This window comes from Rhodnius prolixus, unplaced genomic scaffold (assembly GCF_049639745.1).
Source record: "Rhodnius prolixus isolate KJV_2025 unplaced genomic scaffold, Rpr scaffold_11, whole genome shotgun sequence".
NCBI classification, from domain to species: domain Eukaryota; kingdom Metazoa; phylum Arthropoda; class Insecta; order Hemiptera; family Reduviidae; genus Rhodnius; species Rhodnius prolixus.
In genome coordinates, this window is record NW_027411625.1 from 5,485,883 (window position 1) to 5,506,984 (window position 21,102).

Here is a 21,102-nt window from a genome sequence, read left to right on the forward strand (position 1 = left end):
TATATTCAGCCATGTTTTTTTTATCACTAATAAATAATTATTAACCTCTCAACAAATTTAATAATATCTCCCACATCTAGAATACTGTAATCAACACCTTAACACAGTCGCATTTAAACGCATTGCTAATTCAACCTGTGCTCTCCGCTATATAAGGCAGAATTAATTAACTCTTTTATGGAGAGGATAATTATACTTTTTATATTAATTATTTTTTAAAACATACTTCAATAAAAAATGACAAGTCCAGCATATTAAATTGAAAATAGTCATTTTAAACACAAAAAATTTCAATTTTTAACTTCTACTCCACATCTCTCCTTTTGTCATTAAAAGTGTTCGAAACGTCCAAACCAAGTTTCTTAAAGAACATTGTGCTTCTTAGCCCTCAGCCAATCATTGCAACTTATATTTTAATAAGGAAGGAATTCGGTATGCCGTTAGCGTATTTGATTCCCACGCGGAGGTCTCGGGTTCGAATCCAGCTGCTGGCCCCTTAGATTTTTCTCTCTTCCTAGGAGCTTCTTACAGCTCACTGTCCTCGTGATGGACATTGTTGTCCGTAACGAGAGAATACTGTCCGGAGGCCGGCAGTTCACTGAAAAAAAGCTCCGGGCTGCAATAACCTCAGTTGTTGCCGTCCATTTTTAAATCATTAAAAAAAAAAATAAATAACGGCCAAAATCCAATTAATTCATCACCTCCTCCCAAAGTGGATTTACACTTCTTGGTCAAGCAAACCTCAAAATTTACCCATTCTCTGGGAAACTTCCTAAATTTCACGAAATTTTCTCTTTCTTTTTTTTTCAAGATTAAATATCAAAATTTAGTGTCATTTAATTGGATAGTTAGTAAAATAAATTTAAAGAAATGAGCTGAAATGATTTTGAAAAAATTGAGAAATCCGCTTAAAGTAAAGTAAAGTATTATAATAAATATATGCATAAACTAAATCTATAAGTATAAATGTATTATACATTTTAACCTTCTTATCTAGTGAAGAAAGAGATAAGTTAGGTGAGGAGGATTGGAATGCAGGGAAAAAAGGAGAGGAAAAACCTGCAGCTGGTGTAGAGTTAGAGTAGGATATGTTTTAGTTTTCTGTGTCCTGTATGTTGTAGAAGGATCTGTAGGAGGCTATGTCCGCGGCATAGTGGATTAGGATGGCAGTCTAGGATGGCAAGGAGTTTCAGCAGACTGATTTTGGATATAGGAGTGTACCGGGGGATAATGGACGCAGCCTCGTGGAGTGAGTCAATTCTAGTGCGTCGTGGAGAGTCTGTTGCGAGTCTCAGAAATTTGTTTAGCGTTATCCTGGAGTTTCTTGATGTTGCTACTACAAGTCCAGGCTCCAGGCGGTGCAGGCGTAGAGCAACATCGGGCCTGATGACCCACTTTGTAGAGGAGGAGTTTGTTGGTTCACAGTCATTTTGGAGTCACGTGAGAGTAGAGGAAATAATAGTCGTCTAGACCAGTTTGCCTGCGTTTACTTTGTCCTGAACGTACGTAGTGAAAGTCAGTTTGTTAGTCTAAAGTTAGCCCTAAGTACTTCACGTAGGTAGACCACGGAATGAGAGTATTATTATGTCTGATTTGTCGGTTAAAAGTGGGTCTACGTTTGGGTGAAGAGTTATAGCGTTAGTCTTGTCGTGGTTAATTTTAATTTTCCATTTGCTGCAGAATTTTGTTAGTCTGTTCCTATTGCAAGAGTAAGTCTGTTCCATTCTCCAAGATGACCGTGTAAAAGGCTACGTCATCAGCGTACAAGGCAAGGTTGACATGAAGAGGTTTGGGTAGAGGATTTATGTAGTTGATAAACAGGATAGGACCTAGGATGGTACCTGTAAAGTAAAGTAATTGCCTATTTTTTTCAGGCAGGGTTTTACGTCCAACTACCAATTTAGGTGTTAGTGGACGGAGGCGACTAGCAAACATATTTTACTGTAAATTTCTTGTATTAACCCATTAAATAAAATCCAAGGCCTGAAGACCGGGAATCGAACCCAGTACCACAATACTTATTAGCTTTACTAGTCTCGCCTCTAACACGCTCGGCTACCGTGGCGCCTTAGAAATCCGCTTAAATAAACAAACGTTTTTCTTAATAATACTAATCAGCATAGTGTGAAATTTTAGAAACAAGTTTACTTGCGCTGTGACATAGCTCCTAGGTATTACGTCCATTTTATCGCAATTAAGCTCAATACACTAAACTAATTGCCCAATTAAATTCTATTAATTTTAATAGTTATAAGGTCATTTGCAATTGTATGAACTTCGCTATTTAAAATAGTTTTAAATTGATAATATCTGGATTATTTTTACCTTTAATTTTATTATTATTTTTTGTTTTAAATTATTTTTATTTAGAAAAACGTGCCAAACTAATTAACTAATACAAAAATAGAGGATTAGCAATGAATGTCACTAGTTCACTGAGTCTGGCTGTGAATGCAGGCTATTTGAACAGATAATAATCATAATAATAAATTACTGTATTTGAGTCAAAAATAGTTACAGAGAGTTTGAAGTATAAAACACCAGAAAATAATTCAAAAACTGCTATTTTAATTATTACACAATATTAAAAAAAAAAACAGTTGTATGAAGTCACGCGATTTCTTACCTCTGTTTACGTATTTTATTTTTATTGATTTAAGGCGCGTCAACATCTGAGGCTATTGGCGCCCGGAGCTTTTTTTTTCAGTGCACTGCCGGCCTCCGGTGCAGTGTTCTCTCGTTACAGATAACCCTATCCCATCACCAGGACGGTGAGCTGTAAGAAAGCTCCTAGGAAGAGAAAATCTAAGGGGCCAGCAGCTGGATTCGAACTCGAGGATCTCTGCGTGGGAATCCAATACGCTAACCACATAGCTAATCCCTTCCCTTGTTTAAGAATTTAATTTTTTTTTACTTACACTGTTTACTAAAAAATAGGTGAGTACTTGATCACTTAAAGGGAAGCATTTTTCCAAAAAATTAAAAAAAAAAATCTGTCCAGTAGAATGGCATTTTTGGTTAGCCATTTTTTTTTTTTAAATTTAGAATTTGGAGTACATATTAAATTCTTATTAGTAGCGGAGAGGGGGGCACATTTGAGCAGAATTTACATTTTCTGTTGCAGAGTGCACCAGAATCTGTATTATTGAACCTTTTTATTTTGTTTTCTACAACTTTTAAGTATTCTGAACAGATCTATATCAATAAACAGATGGTACTTTAACACGCATATCTATATTTTTTTAATTTAAAAATGTTGTGTCATATGTTAATATCTGCCCCCACTGGTGGGGTAGCTTTGAACACAATATAAAATAGAAAGAAATGATATTACTTTACTCTGAATCTACCTTCTATCAGTTATTTCTCTCACTATTACACTACTTTCTCTTTTAAACCACTGAAATCTAGTTCGGGGATGTTGTACACGAAGTGATGATGGGTTTAGGGAAGTTTGAACAAAAATATTCGGTTTGTTGCGCTTCTTAAAGTACAGAAAAAAGTCACAAACTTGCAGGTCGGCAGGTGCACATTTTAACTGTGATGTTGAAATGTGCCACCTCTCCTTCCATAAAAGAAAATATAGTATCCAACACTTTTTTTTGCAAGCAAATAGACTTTTTGTAAATACTAGATTTAAAAATACGAAAATTCCAAATGTTATTATGGACTAACAATACTTACACCTTGTCCACTACAATTTTCTACAATACACTTCCAAAGATGCTACAAAAAATCTTACTTCCACCTTACAAAATATAACATTCCTCAATTCTGACTTTACCAAACAATGAAAACGAAGGGAAATTCGTGTCAATTATACAACAGGTCTACCACAACATATGGAGAAAATTACCAATCATAAATGTTTTAAATATTTGGCGAGAAATTAAAACTGTTCAAATGTGCCCACCTATCCTCTATTTAATACGAGAAATTAAATTGTAAAAGAGTATTTCGAGAGACGCCTTACTAACTCTCTAGCACTGATTCAAGATTCAATAATACAATAATAAAAGCTATTTAAATGCAATAATTAAACGAAGCTAAATAAAAACTAGCAAAGTCTGGGTAATCGCTTAAAAAAACTGAAAAAAATCGAATTACTATCTTATTTATTTTTTTTTTGGCAAACTATCGTCCTAAGGACTAGGTCATCTTCAGGACTTGATAACAATTATAATATTTGTTTACATTGTTAATATCAAAGGTTGGTGTACCTTCTGTCCTGACTGTTTAGGTACTAGAACTAGAACTAGATGACCTAGTCCTTAGGGCGAAAAATTGGTCCAAAAATCGAAAATTCGAAAAATTATAACTACAAAAAAATGTATATGTGCTAAATTTTAAACTCATTCAGTGGCTCTTCTGAATTTTACGTCGTCTACAGGTTAAGAACTTCAAGTTTAGGTAGAAACTAAATAACTGCCAGCTTTCATGGCCACTTCACAAAGGAAACGAAGTGGCAGATTTATTGGCCCGGGAAGGCTCTGCGGGACACTTCGTTGGCCCGGAGCCCTGTTTTGGGGTTTCGAAGTGTGTCAAGACTGCGGCCATTAATTTGTGGGTGCAGAGTAGGTCTCAGGAGTGGTGGCTTGCCACCACTGGGCAGAGACAGGCGAAGGAGTTTATTAAAGGCTATTCGCCGAGGCTGACTGCAGAATTAATCCGTCAAGGCCGTGGGGCTATCAGGATGATTGTAGGCCTATTAACTGGCCACTGCAGACTCAGAAAACACATGCATCGCATGGGCCTGGCAGATGATAGCCTTTGTAGGTTCTGTCAGGAAGAGGAGGAAACGGCACTACACGTGTTGTGTCAGTGTGAGGGGCTTGTATGGCTAAGGATGTTACTTCTCGGGGAGGAAAAACCAAGGCCTGAGAGCTTTACCCAGGAGTCACTCTCCAGAATTAAGAGTCTAATTAAACGGACGGGTCTGGAGGGTGAGCTCTAAAGTCGGGGAGCCACAATAGATCCAAAGGGGTCGCAGTGGCGTAGGCCTTGAGGCCGCCCTAATTTAATCTTAATCTTAATCTTAATGGCCACTTCAGGGAGCACCTTTCCTTGGTATGGATCAACCAAGCACCCACTTCCTCGCTGTACAGAGTATGGAAATAAGGTGAAAAAAAAAAAAAAAAAAAAATAGGCAACAGATCATTTAGGTTCAGATTGCAAGTTGTATGTTAAATTCAAACCTTTCTCCGAATCTTTTCTAGAATGTACAAAAGTCTGGCCAATCAATTGACCATCACAGACTACCTAGGTAGCTGTTTTGAAACAGCCTGCCAGCCAGTTTTGAAACTGTTCGTTTTATCTTATCTCAAGAATATTTGTAATCAGCGAGTAAACAGTGCTGTGGCAATATTCAAGGCTTCTTATTATATCTTTATAAACAGTAGATTAAGTTATACGTTCGAAATTGAATTACCTGTTTTGATTTGATTCACAAAAAGTACCTTGAGTCAATTTGATTTCTTATTAACTACTTTTAAGAATCTTATCTTTATTAAGATAATAACAATAAAACATTCTTATGTTTTACTGAAAAAAAAATCATTGAACATGAAGTGCTAATTTATCCTTGTATTAAAATACATTGTTTCAAACAAATTAAATATTTATTTTAAACCAAATATTTATTATTAAAATATTTATAATGTTCTTTGAGTGTGTTGAAATTATATTTTAGGAACAAAAAAATTATAATTTTAATTTTCACTTATTCAGTTTGGTTTTAAATTTTACGTAACTAGTTCTGGCCTGCCGTGAAATTACTCTTGTAGGTAAGTAAATATCAAGGCAGCCGCTACCCAGGTTGATAATTCCCGATTCTCTTTTTCTTAGCTTCGGACATCCTCAAGGATATCAATTCTGTACTTCATTATCTCCTCCACTATTTCCACCTCCTTATCCTGCAAGCTCTTTGTGTCCAATGTTCCAAGCGTCATGCCTATTCCTTGAAATCCGTCCGTTATTGAGGCTACCTTTTTTTTCTCTGAATCATTGATACTCCAAGCGGGGGGGGATTAGGAGACCCCATTACCTCAGGATAACTGGTGTATTTCCTAGACAGGAACATTTACCTAACTAAGGTGATCCTCAGTTAAGAGAGATCAGCAAAAATTGTAAAAAAAATGACCGTCTACAAGACCGTCTACTTATCTCTTCTTTTAGTATGGGACAGAATCATGAGACTATGCTGGATAAGCATGCAGGTGCCAAAATGATATTTCGCCGCCGGGAATACTAAGCATGATAAAATTAGAAATGACTCAATAAGAAGCAGCTTAGAGATTCAACCTGTAAGGGTAGTGAAACCCCACCACTCACCCACTCTAGCCAGAGAGAAAGAGACAGCCCCCTCGGAACACAGAGAAGGGAGGCTCGGCGAATGTATATAAGAACGAGAGGAAAGTCAAAAAGGAGATTCTGTGATTCTGTTCAAAGTCTTACACTTGAGTTGTACACATCGTTAAAAGGAATCCTGTTCAAAGTCTTACACTTGAATCGCACACATCGTTTTAGCCACGTCAGTCAGTCTGTTCTGTTCTTGTAGTGTAAAGTATACAGTCCTTGGCAGTCAGTCATATAAATACATAAAATCTTATACCGATACCAAAGTGTTATTTATCCGTCAACGTCTACAACCCACATCTCCTCAAAAACCATTACAAACCCTTCGTAACCAAGTTGGAGAATCGGCAGCTGGGATGGTTTGGCCACGTCTGCTGAGAGAAGTGGAGAGGAGAAAATTAGGTTCTTGATAGGGGCCAAATATGAAGGCCGCAGACCAAGAGGCAGAACCAATAATTGGGCTATTTTGGACTACATCGAAAGATTAGCGCAAAAGCGAGGTCAGACAAGGACATCTATCCGAAGATTGGCAAGTAATAGAGATGGTTAAAGCCCTAAACTAACTAAAGCTCAACGCTGAAAAGCATAAGAGCTAAGAACAAGAAAAAAGTAGGTAAGTAAATAGGACTAGTTACGCTATTCACCCATCTTGATATGCGACCACTAACAACTCTGTCAACTACCAAATTCCTAGGGGCGAGTGTTGGTCTAGTGGTCATGAACGTGGCTTTGTGTGTGGGAGATCACTGGTTCGAATCCCCGCATATGGCTACTTTTTATTTGTTAGAAAAAAATTGTTTATAGTAAAGTATGAGCTTCTGCCTGCGTCTACGATATCTAATTGGTTGTTGGACGTTAAGCCCTGCCTGAAAAAAAAAAAGAAGAAATAGGCGATTACTTTACGACCGAATTCCCTGTATAGGGAATCAGCCACTTCTTTATGAATCAATGCGTCTTTCGCGGGTATCCCAGCCTAAACAAAACTTTAATAGTAACATCTAAAACTCATGAACCATGCAATCCATTTTAACATCTCCTGTCTCTTATTGGCAGAATTACATCAAACTTGGCCAGCTATACGCCTATTCAGAGTAATGTTCCAATCACAGAATTTCTCTTAAAACACTTAAGTCCGTTTCTTAATGAGAAGCTATACAGGAACTCGTACCAGACTGTTGGAATGTGAAAGTAATGATCGAAGGTCAGTACGCCTTTTGTAAGTTATTTTCGTTCTGTTGTCTGTTTAACATTCAGCCTGACCAAAGTGGGTCACACACTTTCAGCTAATTTTTTTTTATAAATAAACTGGACACTGCTTCTATGGACCAGTATTGAAAACAGAAAATCTGCAGTTTTCACTAACCGCTAGTTTACGTACAAACAAATTATAATAATGCATTTTGGGAATTTTTGTGATTTGTAAAGAAATAAAAAATTTAACCTTTATATTGTTGGTCTAGTTTTCAACCATTGTTGATAGAGTATTTTTTGGGAACTAATGTAGTTGATATGATGATGTATTTGATCATATAACTGTACAAATTTATATAACCCTGAAGAAGGTAATAAATTTGCCGAAACGTTGTTTATAAGAAAAAGAAATACGTCTGCAAAATATTTTATTGACCGCTCCTCAATATTCCTAAGGATAATTTGACCATATATGTTGGGAAGTTAGTTCTTGTCTTTAAAATAATAATAATAAGGGAACATAAGGAAAACATAACACACGGACACTTTCGGAAGGGAAGGGATTAGCTATGTGGTTAGCGTACTCGACTTCCACGCGGAGGTCCCGGGTTCGAATCCAGCTGCTTGCCCATTAGATTTTCTTCTTCCTAGGAGTTTCTTACAGCTCACTGTCCGGTGATGGACAGTGTTGTCTGTAAGGAGAGAACACTGTCCGAAGGCCGGCAGTGCACTGAAAAAATCTCCGGGCGCCAATAACCTTAGATGTTGACGCGCCTCAAATCAAAATAATAATAATAATAATGGTGTTAGGGTTTTTTTTTAAATTTTTTATTTTAGTCATCTCAATTATGTTTTATTTTGTCCTGTTTTATCCTGTTGCAAAAATTTTAACGTCACATGAATGTTCTAAAATAATGTCTTGTTTATTTGCATTATTTTCTGTTTAGTATTGTTTTGCTAAACGTATTGGTATTTGTGAATACGTTTGTTTTAGAATTTTGCAAAGTTTGACCTATATAATGTTGCCGGGGCATTGTTAGCAATCAATATTGTATTTTAACTTGGGGATCATTGAAGCTCAGAGAGTAGTTAGGCTCTTTAAGTTGAGAGTATTGTCAATTTTGGTTTGCTAATTTTCTTTTTTGGCTAGTGCATTTACTTTAATTAATTAAAACTGTTGTTGTAAGGAAAAGGCATATTTATTTCTGAGGAGTGCGTAATATTTTAACCCTCAAACCACAAGATGCGGGTCGTATACGACCCGAGGCGAAAACAAATTTCCATTGTTCCCCCCACAATTAACTCTTAGCGATTAGACTCGGTATACCCTTTCTGTGAGTCCTTAGGAAGAGGCCACACTGTTTCCGCCGATTCGGTAAGGGTCTCTCCGCTCTCTAGGTTTGTATTTCTTTCAGTAAGTCAGATTCTGGGTCGGATCCGACCCGACCTTGGTATTAACGTTATACGTTTTGTCCTGCACAAGTGGAACAAAAATGAAGAAAGTTACTATGGAGATGCACGTTCGACGTTTCTCAAGAATCTTGCGTTTGCCTTGACGCTTCCTCTAGAAGAAAAAAGACTGAAAAACGAGCGTTTTCCAAAGGATTTACTCCTTACGATTGGAAAATATGTCCTACTTGTTCCCACTGATAATGGCGAACAATCAAATGATTTTTTCCTTAACAATGCGATAATTTTGTTACCACACCACTATTTTACTTTAATTTTCATTCAACCTTTTTGTAAACTGTTTTGTTTTTATTGAGACAAAGTTCCTTTTTCAAGTTCATTTCTTCACTTATTAGTCCATTCTAAATAGACTAATGCCATAAAATTATACAATTTATTAAAAAAATTATACATTTTATATAGAAATAAATGTGTTATTTTGAGTTATATTTGAGTTTTTCACTGTAAGCAAGAAAATATAGTATCGGATCGGATCCGACCCTACCTTAGTGTTCGTGTCAAGAAAATTCATCTTGTGGTTTGAGGGTTAAATATGCTATTTGGAAAATTTACCCCCTCACAAAAACAAAAACCTTGTAAACCCCAAAATTGTTATAAAATATATGCTATATAGGTTTATCTGATTACTTAAGACACTATAGTACATCTGCATAGCATTTTTTGTAGGTCTGAATGGGCTATGAAAGCATCTTACAACTGTTTGTAAAAACTTGGTAAGTTTGTAACAGTGTGTAAACCAGGATTTTTACAATCTTGCCTTCAATTTACCGCTTGTTTAGAGCTGCTCTAGAGTATAGGTTAGTATTTTGCTTTAATTAAGCACAGTCTTGTGCTTTTTGGTTGTCTAATGATGTAATTTAAAACAAGAAATTTTTACTTGAAACCAAGAAATGATTTTTTTTTTTAAATTTTTATTTTTTTAAAAAAGGTGTTCCCCTCCATTCTGGGCCAACAAAATTTTGTTCCTGTTTAACTTGAACTTGATCTTTAAAATACCGCCAACTTCGTACGTACAATGGAGTGGTTTGCCATTCGACTGATTAGTAGATATTTTTCTTAACATTGAACCAGCCAGCATGATGCTACCTACTTTAACAGTTGCTTTGAATGTATTTTCTTAAAATTGTGAAAGATAAAGATTGTTTTTTATTCATTGAGTCAAAAACTACCATGACACTCAATAATTCAAGAACGATCGGTTACACTAGGCTGATTAAAAGATGCACTTTTTCTTTTGCATAATTAACGCTTCTTAGTATATTAATTTATTGCAGTTTATTTACTAAGGTTCGAATTAAAATGAAAGAAAATGATAGAGAATAAATAGTTGCAAAATCTTCTACTTCTTCCGAAGACTACGAGGTGTGGCTATTAAATAACGAGACTGATGCTGCTACAGAAGAACTATGCATGCGCTAAATCCTAACGACCTAACAGCTGTGCAGCGTAAAGCCTTCTCTTTCGATTGCAGCGTCCCCACATGTTTGTAGAGAAATCTGTCTGACCGGAACCGTCCTTTGTGTAAGGAGGTGTTAGTTTCGTTTTGCCGAAAACATGATACTACACATTGTAGTAGAGCAACGTATTGTCGTGAAATTTCACATCAAAACTTGGTAAAACCGCTACTGAGTTTTATCTTTTATTAAAAGAAGTTTATGGCGATGAATGTTGTATCACGTGCGCGAGTTTTTGAGTGGTTCAGGCGTTTCAAAGATGACCGAAAAGACGTCGGAGATGATGACCGCTCGGGTCGCCCTTCCACGTCCAAAACGGATGAAAATATCGATTATAATTAATCAACATTACTCCCGGTGAGGTGCTTGCTCAACTCCGAGAAAGAGTTAGGAAAAAAAACGACCCGATTAGTGGAAGAACAAGTCACGGGGTTCTCCATCAAGACAACACTGCATTGTATGTCCAAGTACAACTTCCCAGTTTTAGGCTATTCGCCTTATTCGCCTGACCTGGCCCCATGTGACTTTTATCTGTTCCCCAAAGTCCGCACGGCTACCGTGGCGCCTTACAATACCTGTAATTATACCAGGGTTAAATACAAAAATGTTTAAATATATATTAAAAAAATATGTAGCGCTTACGGAGTTCTTTTTTATCATTCTCATACTCAACCAGAATTGTAATCGGGCCAGATTATCGGATAAGTTGTTTAACTCAAAATAAGTAAAATCGCAGATAATTTTGATATTTAGCTTAGATGCCAGCAGAGGTTGCTACATTAATTTTTTTGGTCAAAATATGTCAAAGGAAGTATTACTTCACTGAATTATTATTATTATTATTTTTAATGATTTAAGGCGCGTCAACATCCAAGGTTATTGGCGCCCAGAGCTTTTTTCAGTGCACTGCCGGCCTCCGGACAGTGTTCTCTTGTTACAGACAACACTGGTCCATCACCGGACAGTGAGCTGTAAGAAGCTCCTAGGAAGAGAAAATCTGAGGGACCAGCAGCTGGATTCGAACCCGGGACCTCCGCATGGAAATCCAAATCGCCAACCGCCATAGCTAATCCCATCCCTTCACTGACTTATTATTATTATTATTATTTTTTTTGGTATTTAAAGCGCGTCAACATCTGAACACCCTGAGCTTTTTTCAGTGCACTGTCGGGCTCCAGACAGTGTTCTTTTGCTATAAACAACACTGTCCATCGTAGGAGAAAATCTAAGGGCCAAAAATTTATACACGTCATCTTGGAGAATGGACACCATCACCAACAGACTTACTCTTGCTAACCGACAGACTAACAAAATTCTGCAGCAAATGGAAAATTAAAATTAACCACGACAAGACTAACGCTGTACTCTTCACCAAACGCAGACCCACTTTTAACCGACAAATTGGATACAATAACACTCTGATCCCGTGGTCTACCCACGTTAAGTACCTAGGCCTAACTTTGGACAACAAACTGACTTTCACTACACACGTTCAGGACAAAGTAAACGCAAGCAAACTGGACTAGAAAGACTATTATTTTCTCTACTCTCACGTGACTCCAAAATGACTGTGGACCAACAAACTCCTCCTCTACATCAGGCCGATGTTGCTCTACTCCTGCTCCGCTTGGAGCCTGGACTTGTAGTAGCAACATCAAGAAACTCCAGGAAAACGCAAAACAAATTTCTCAGACTCGCAACAGACTCTCTCCACGACGCACTAGAATTGACTCACTCCACAGAGACTGCATCCATTATCTCCCGGTACACTCCTTTATCCAAAATCGTCTGCTGAAACTCCTTTCCACCCTAGTCTGCCATCCTAATCCACTCTGCCGCGGACATAGCCTCCTACAGATCCTTCAACAACATACAGACACAGAAGACTAACACATATCCTACTCTAACTCTCTACACCAGCTGCAGGTTTTTCCTCTCCTTTTTTCCCAGCATTCCAAACCTCCTCACCTAACTTTTCTCTTACTTCACTTAGTTAAGAAGGTTGAAATGTTTTATACATTTATACTTCTATATTTATTTTATGTATTGTATATATTTATTTTAATAAATATTCCATTCTAAGGGCCAACAGCAGAATTGGAACCAGTGATCTCCGCGTTCGAATCCAGTATTCGCTAACCACTCGACTAATCCCTTCCCTATAACAATTATAATAATAATTATTACTTATTTTTAGGACTTTTCTTTAATTTGTAATTCTACAATTTTTGTTTCAGAAATCTACTGTATCTGCCATTACTGTGTATTGTACTGTTTTACGCCATCTTTAAGTAAAAAATTAATAAGAATCTGATGTGAGACTAATTTGAGACCAAATTTTTTTGTAGGAAAATTTAATTTTTTTAATAATTAAAAATCCTAATTAAATTGGGCACATAAAATTTCATGACTACCTTAATTATAAAGTTTTTTCTTGTTTCTTTTAAATTTTAGATTTGCCACTTACGCGATTTTGCAAGTGTACTGTTGTTTTTCTACTACTAATTCTTTTTTTTTCCTATCTCATTAATCTACTTTGCTAGATTCAGGGTCGCCACACCATGTAATGAGCTATATTCTTTTGCAAATGATGCACAGACAAGTAACAAAAGAAGAGCAGAACAATTGTTCAATTAGAATTGACATAATATGTCAGAGAGAGAGAAGGCGCCAAGGCAGGCGTACGCTGTTCATTTCCGGCGGTTACGCGTAGTTTGGTTCCAGGCCTTGGCTCTCTATTTATACGCTGTTATGTAATCGCATACAAGTAATAAGTTAACTACCTGACACTATACTCATGCCATCCATAATTAAAGTAAATGTACGTCAATATGTTTGCACCATAAAAATTGGTGATGTGTATTTAATGCCAGCATTTTTCCTCTTAAGGTCAGTAGAAAGGGAAATATTGTGAACTAGATAAATATTTTAAATTTAATAGGAACCCAAAATAAATGTTTTGAGGCCCCCTCAAGTCAGTAATAGGCGTTTATAGACAATGTCTGTTTTTATTTTATTTATTTATTTATTTTTCTGGTTTATGTAGCCTCGAACGTCAGGGAGTTCATTGACTCTATTATTACAAGTGTATCCAAACTGTTCCAACTTTTAAACTAATTACCATTTAATTAAGTTTAAAACAGAAACTAAAAATCAACAATAAGAAAAACTAAATATAATAAATCAACAATAACAAAACTGAAAGGAAAATTAGTCCTAATTTATGAAAAATGTTAATTAATATAAATAATACGTAATTGTTTATGCTTTTTTTTTTTAAAAAAAAAATACATCTTTTAGCCAGGAGTTGAGGCTGCAAAGTTTTCAAATTACAGTCTGATAGATTAGTAAACAAAAGAAGATTAAAATGAATAAATGAATAAAATAAATATACAGGCACGGGTGCCACGGTAGCCGAGCGGGTTAAAGGTGAGACCTGTAAAGCTAATATGTGTTGTTGGTACTAGGTTCGATTCCCGGTCTAGAGGCCTTGGATTTTTATTTAATGGTTAATTTAAAGAAATTTACAGTAAAGTATGTTTGCTAGTTGCCTCCGTCCACAACACCTAATTTGGTAGTTGGACGTGAAAAGTACGCCTGAAAAAAAAAAGGCAATTACTTTACTTTACAGGCATGGGATTACCTCAGTGGTTAGCGTGTACTGGATTTCAACGCGGCTGCTGGCTCGTAGATTTTTTTTTCTCTTCCTAGGAGCATTTTATAGCTCACTATCCAATTATGATGGATAATGAATGAAACTATCCAGAAGCCTATAGTGTATTAAAAGAAATCCTGGGCGCCAATGAACTTACACGTTGAAGCGCCTTTAAAAAAATAAATAAATGGAATAAAATACTCGTATACTACACGTTCGTGGGAAGATTTTAAAGAAGCAAGAACATCTTGATACTTCAAGACAAATTTGAATAGAATAGAACTGAATTTGAATTTCAAGCGACTACTTATGGATCACGTGTAACCTACAATCCCATAGTAATCTATTGATGTAATGAATTGGTCTTAATATAAACAACAATAAGATGTTTACCGCAATTCCGCACAATTATTTACAAATATTTTAATAAATTTAAATAAAATTGTGATGAAACTTCCAAAAAAAACTCGGAGAATGCTAATAATTTTAATGTTTCAACTTTATAAATTTTAATCCATGTACTGTTTTTCAAAAATAAAAAAGGGCGACGTTTTCTATGATACCTTGTCTAGAATGTAAAAGCAAAGAAATAAACAGCAATGTAAAACATAAGAATAGTTAAAACTACCATAAAATTTAAACAAAACACAGGTAAGACATCTCGGACCGTTCAATATATCACTTAGAAGCATTTATATTAACAAATCTTTCGGCCATATTACATCGAAATAAGGCCAATATTTACAGAGTTATTAGTAAAAAACAATAATTTTACAGGGGGTCCATTTATTTGGGGGCTAACTACTCTCTTATAGCGTCGAGACCATCCAAAAACCATATCTAAAAGAAATTCCGAATCGAATGACACCCCATTCATGGAAATCGGTTCACCCGTTTAGACGCTACGTTGTTTACAAAAAAAGGTAACAACAAGAACATTTTCTGAAAATGCTGTTTTCTTTCCTATTTTAGACAAAGTTTTTCTCAAAATCTATTAGATTTTGGTTGTATAAGAAATTACAGTTATAAAGGAGGATTTTCCCTAAATTATAAAGAAAATTTAGGAATTTTATCTTTTATGGAAAAAGAGTTTTTTAACGTTACCCTTTTTCGTGCAGTTTTCTTTTTAAATTATTTACAATTTATTTACAAAGAAACTGCAAAGTGTTTACAGGAGTACCATTAAAGTAATTCTAGTTCCTACACAGTCTTAGTATTATCACACAGGCTAAAAAGGAAGTAAAATTTTGATTAGAGAGAAAAATTGCTTAAAAACCTCTACAATGTAAAATAAAATGCTAAAACCTAAACTGCTAATTGCTATTTTAACGGCTTTAAAATATATTTATTCGTTGTCGGAGAAAAAATATACCATTATTAGTGACAGCCAGAGTGCGTTGTGTAAATTATCACATATACACAACCAGTCTGCAGGAATGAATCACATTATCGCAGAGATTGTAGAAACTATTGCCATTTTTAAAGAGAAGGGAGTCTGCATTAATTTATTGTGGGTAAGGGGTCATTGTGGTATAAAAGAGAATGAAATTGTTGATACACTTGCAAAGGAAGCCACCAATAGTGGGGAAATGGCTAATTATAAATTACCACACACCGAGATCAAGGGTATAATTGCAAAAGCAGCACTACAAAAATGGCAGACATATTACAATAATGGTGATAAAGGTAGATTCTATAAAACTATGGCAGATCAGTTACCTAGAAAACCATGGTTTAAGGGAACTGTCACTAATAAATGGGTTGTTACGACAATAAGCAGGCTGAGAGCGAACCACGCGGTGTGCGGATCGTATCTACACAGGATCAACAAAAGGTCCTCCCCTCTTTGCGTAGATTGCAATGAGGAGGAGGATTTCAAACATATAATAATGATATGTCCACGTTATGTGGTAGAAAGGAAACGAATGTTTGACAATATATACAGGTATTTAGATGCACCATTTCACTACGAAGACATTATATTCTCCATCAACATTTATGTGCTTAAGTCGATAGCAGAGCTAGCAATGAAATATGAATGTATTTAAAAGCTATAGCCGAATTAGAATGAATGGAAGAAAATGCTTAGAGAAGGATTACGTGATTTTAATTTCGGTTAAGTTATAAGGATGGCAGGAGCACAGAGTGCTGCTCCATCCATTAGCAGTTTTTTTTATGTAAATAGCGGTATATAGTAGAATGATGAATGTGTGAAGCGAATGTATTTGTAGGTAAGAATGGAGAGTGAGTGATATTCTAGTGATAAGCACCTAGACGATGCTGGCTGTATGGCGGAAGCCAATGCCAAAAAAAAAAAAAAAAAAACCTAAACTGCATTTTTTGAATACAACTGTGCTACCGAACAGTTTTAAATTGTAGAAAGACTATAATAGGTTGCACCGTTATCAGAGGAATGTATCACAAAGAACAACAAAGAGTTGTTTTGCATTATTTGTTAGTTTGCATTGTAATGCAAAGGGAGAATAAGTTCAGCTAATTTTCAACGGCTCACGAAGGATTCTCTTCATGTATAGTATCAGTGGTACTACCAGGATCCAGGTTAAAACTAGACTACAACGGAAACGGGTGCTGACCAAATAAAATTGGCAAAAAGCTGAAGAAGAAGATCAAGAAGAATTGGGGCGAACAATGCAAAACTCGAGTTGGGTGCACCCTAATCAAGAAGATAAGTAGATTTTTCCTTTATAACATATTTTATGTACGATGGAAAATGTTTACATTTTCTTTTACCATTTATTAATTTTTGAAACAAGAAAAAAAGACCTAACATTTATTGGTTTCAATTTTTTGGTGAATTTAAAATGCTAAAATTATTAAAACTGTCCGGTAGGACAGTTGTATAAGGGTTGACCATCAAAAACTGCACGAAAAAGCGTAACGTTGAAAAACACCCAACTTTGACAATTTTTTTCTCTTTTTCTATAAACGATAAAATCCCCAAATTTTCTTTAAATCTTACTCCAAACCATCCTTTATAACTGTAATTTTTTGTAACCACCCAGATCTAATAGGTTTTGAGAAAAAAGTTGCCGAAAATGAGCAAAAACGGCTTTTTCAAAAAATGTTCTTGTTCTTGTTCTTGTTCTTGTTGTTGTTCTTACCTTTTTTGTAAACCGCGTACCGCCTAAACGCGTGAACCGATTTTCATGAATGAGGTGTCATTCGATTCGGAATTTTTTGTAGATGTGCCTTTTGGGAGTCTCGACGCTGTACATCGAATGGGAGAGGAGTTAGCCCCCTTTATGTAAGGCCCCCTCCAAAATTATTATTACTAATTACTCTGTAAATCTTGGCCCGATTTTGATAAAATTTGGTAGGATGATAGGGTTAGGGCTCCCCTACGTAACATTAAAGCGGTGATCAGCTCTTACACTTGTTAAGGGGAAGTATAGCAATCGTTTCAAATTATCGACACGTGAACCGATTTTTATGAATGAAGTGTCATTCGAATCGAAATTTTATACAGATTTGCACTTTAAAAGTCTCTGCACCGTGCCTCATAAGGAGGGGAGTTTGCCCCACCCAAATAAGGCCCTTTCTAAAACTATTATTACCAATATTTCTATAACGCTTAGTCCGATTTTGATAAAATTCAGCTCGATTAAGTGGTTAAAGCTCCTCTACGTTGCTGATTCTCTTGCTCCTACTAAGAGGAAGTACTGCAATCGTTTAAATTATCAACAATGAGTGAACCGATTTAAATCAATGAATTGTTCGATTAAAAAATCTTTGCCTCTTTGCCTTTTAGGGAGAAGTACTGCAATCCTAGTTTATTTTTCTTACTCCTCTTAAAAGGAAGTACTGAAATCGCAGTTTAATTTTGCTATTTACGTACAAATACCTTCCTATGTTATTCAAAACGCTTTCTCAAAAAAATTGTTATTGAGGATGGTTTGGGAGCCGCAACTGCAATCATTTTTTAAAAAGATCTCTCCAGTGGTAGTTAACACCTTATCAGGTTATAATGATAGAATTGCTTATTCCAAATTTTAAAAAAATCTGTAAAGCAGATATGTAACTTTGTAAAATAGACAAAAAGGAAAATCTATCCAAAAGGTACAAAAATCTCCTTAACAAAAACTTACAGTTTAAAATGTTAAGTATAAGGGTTGATTAAACGCCAAAAGGTACACAAATCAGCGAGTACCCAACATTTCATTGATACTTCATTAATATTTAAGTAATTCTACTGCATTAATTTTCATTAATAAGTTATTTTTTTGAATTTATTAGATATCACAGACCCTTATGCTGGCCACTTCATTTATATTATTTTTTTGTTATAACTATGATAAATCATATATACGTACATGCATGTTAAAGTAAAGATAAAGTTAGAGTAGGTTACTGTCTTGAATTCGTCTTACCGAAATATTCGTGAGCACAATTAACACACAGTTAATAACAAGTAGATTATTAAACAATAATTATTCATTTCTCTATTGTAATTTAATTTAGTCCCCCTAATTTTACTTATAGTAAACTACTGGAATAATTAGCTGTCCTAAATATATGCATATCTTATTTACTTTATATTACATATATACAACATTGTGGGATGAATACCTAGATTGAGAATGTAATTGAAGAAAACTACATTATTTGCGATAAAGCCAGATAATTATTACCTATTATTATAAACGTTTGACTACTACATAAAATAACAATTGCTTTAATCGAAGAATGAACTTAAACCGACGATTTTTATTTAAGAAATGAAAATAAAAAAATAAACAAAATCATTGATGTAAGTTGGTGTAAGCATTTTTTTAAACAAGGTTTTGAATTTTTTAGCCTCATATTTTTATTTTATTTTTTATAACGTTTTTCTTTTTAACCTGTAATTAATAGTTTGATTATTATAAATAACTAGATATTACAGTCAATCTACAGTGCTACTTGAACATATATTTTGTAGACGAAAATGGCCAGCATAAGGGTCTGTGATATCTAATAAATTCAAAAAAATAACTTATTAATGAAAATTAATGCAGTAGAATTACTTAAATATTAATGAAGTATTAATGAAATGTTGGGTACTCGCTGATTTGTGTACCTTTTGGCGTTTAATCAACCCTTATACTTAACATTTTAAACTTTAAGTTTTTGTTAAGGAGTATTCCTTATAATTATTTGTATTTATTTTTATGATTTCAGGCGCGTCAACATCAGAGGTTATTGACGCCCTGAGCTTTATTCAGTGCACGGCTCCGGACAGTGTTCTCCCGTTACAGACAACACTGTCCATCACCATACAGTGGAGCTGTAAGAAGCTCCTAGGAAAAGAGAAAAATCTAAGGGGCCAGCTGCTGGATTCGAACCCTGGACTTCCGCGTGGGAATCCAATACCCTAAACTTAATGCAGTTCACGTTTTTAAAAGTATCTCTGAAAATGGCTACGACGATTGTTCATAAATCTTCCTTTTGTTCGCATATATTTTATTAATTAATTTTCTAGAAGAATTCGTTTTAGGGAAATTCCTGAGGAGAAAATGGAGTAGACTTCCCTTTAAACTTAAATTTCAGTGTAATGTACGGTTTTACAAGGTGTATAATTTTGGTTTTATAGTTCGAATGAATCTAATGTTCGGGGTTTTGAAAAAACGTTTTAAGTTAGAACCTTCGGAATAGTAGTAGCATGTCGTGTGAGTGTTAGAACCTTATTTTTTCCAGCTCTAAGCTGAGCTCCAAGCTCTACTTAACATCCTGTAACCGTAACCCTAGCTCCGGAAGTGGAGAATAAAAATCAATGAACAAAAATCCAATGTTAAACCATAAAACCCTTCACTCCCTGCAGTTTTTCAAGTTCCGTTAACTAGGACTCCACCTGGACAAACGTTTGACATGGAACCCTCATACACAGGGCCGGATTTAGATGAAAAGAGGCCCTAGGCTATTCCACTTATGAGGCCCTTTCACCTCCCATTTTTAAGTTTGTAAATTACATGAGAGATAATAAAATACATCACTACATTGATACATCTCTAAAACAGTGTTTTAGTGTTCACTGTTTTTAGAATAGTGTAATTCAAAAAACTCCAATTTTGCTAATTATGGCGAGCTCCCTTTACTTCCAAGTACTTCTAAATGGAAGTAAAAAAAATAAAGGAAAGAATCTATTTAGTTCGTTTTAAAATAAAATTAATAAAGGAACTATAATCTAGCCAGAATATTATGGTTTTTACTATTACAATATTGTGGGACAAAAATAGTTTCGATTCATAGATATCCTTGAGTCTGTTTACTATTTTCAGGCCTAGTCTGTAATGCAGCCAAATACATTGCTCAGAAATCTAGTAGCTAATAACTTAAAACAAAGAGGCACTATTCCAACTTAAATCTAGTAGTTATAACTGCATTGTTATAGAACGATGCGACTGGTTGCGATTTGAAAAATAAAACACTGCGTCAGTTATTTTTAAGATGTTTCTATCTCTGGTATCTATCACAATTGTTTGTTTCAATGCACTGGCGTTACGTAAAACAGTGGTTTATTCGAACTGTTACAATTTTAAAGCGTTTCATCATTTAGGCCGTCTCGTCACACCAAAAACCTCTTGTGCTCGGATGGCACCTCTATCTCCCTCGCTACATCCTTTACAGCTTCCATCAGGAAGTAGTATGGAGCCGGAGTGATACTGGAGCATATCGACTACAATCGACAGAGGGAAGAGAATTCGTTTATTATTATTTTTAAGTTAGGTTTGCCCTAGGGGAGGTTGTTGGTCTAGTGGTTAAGAGAGTGGCTTTGTGTGCAGGAGATCCCCGGATCGAATCCCGCGTATGGCTACTTTTTATTTGTTAGAAATAAATTGTTTTTAGTAAAGTATGAGCTTCCGCCCCCATCCACGACACCTAATTGGTAGTTGGACGTTAAGCCCCGCCTAAAAAAATTAGGCGTTTTCTTATAAACTGCCCACAAAATCCAATGTTTACAGGCACGTAGAGGTTTTTTAT

General features: G+C 35.4%; 1 protein-coding gene across 1 annotated transcript in view; it reads right to left on the reverse strand.

The window, feature by feature from the left end:
• Positions 1-21,102, reverse strand: part of LOC141459450 (uncharacterized protein ZK1073.1) — a 113,304-nt gene that overhangs the window by 82,140 nt on the left and 10,062 nt on the right. The window lies entirely within an intron of this gene.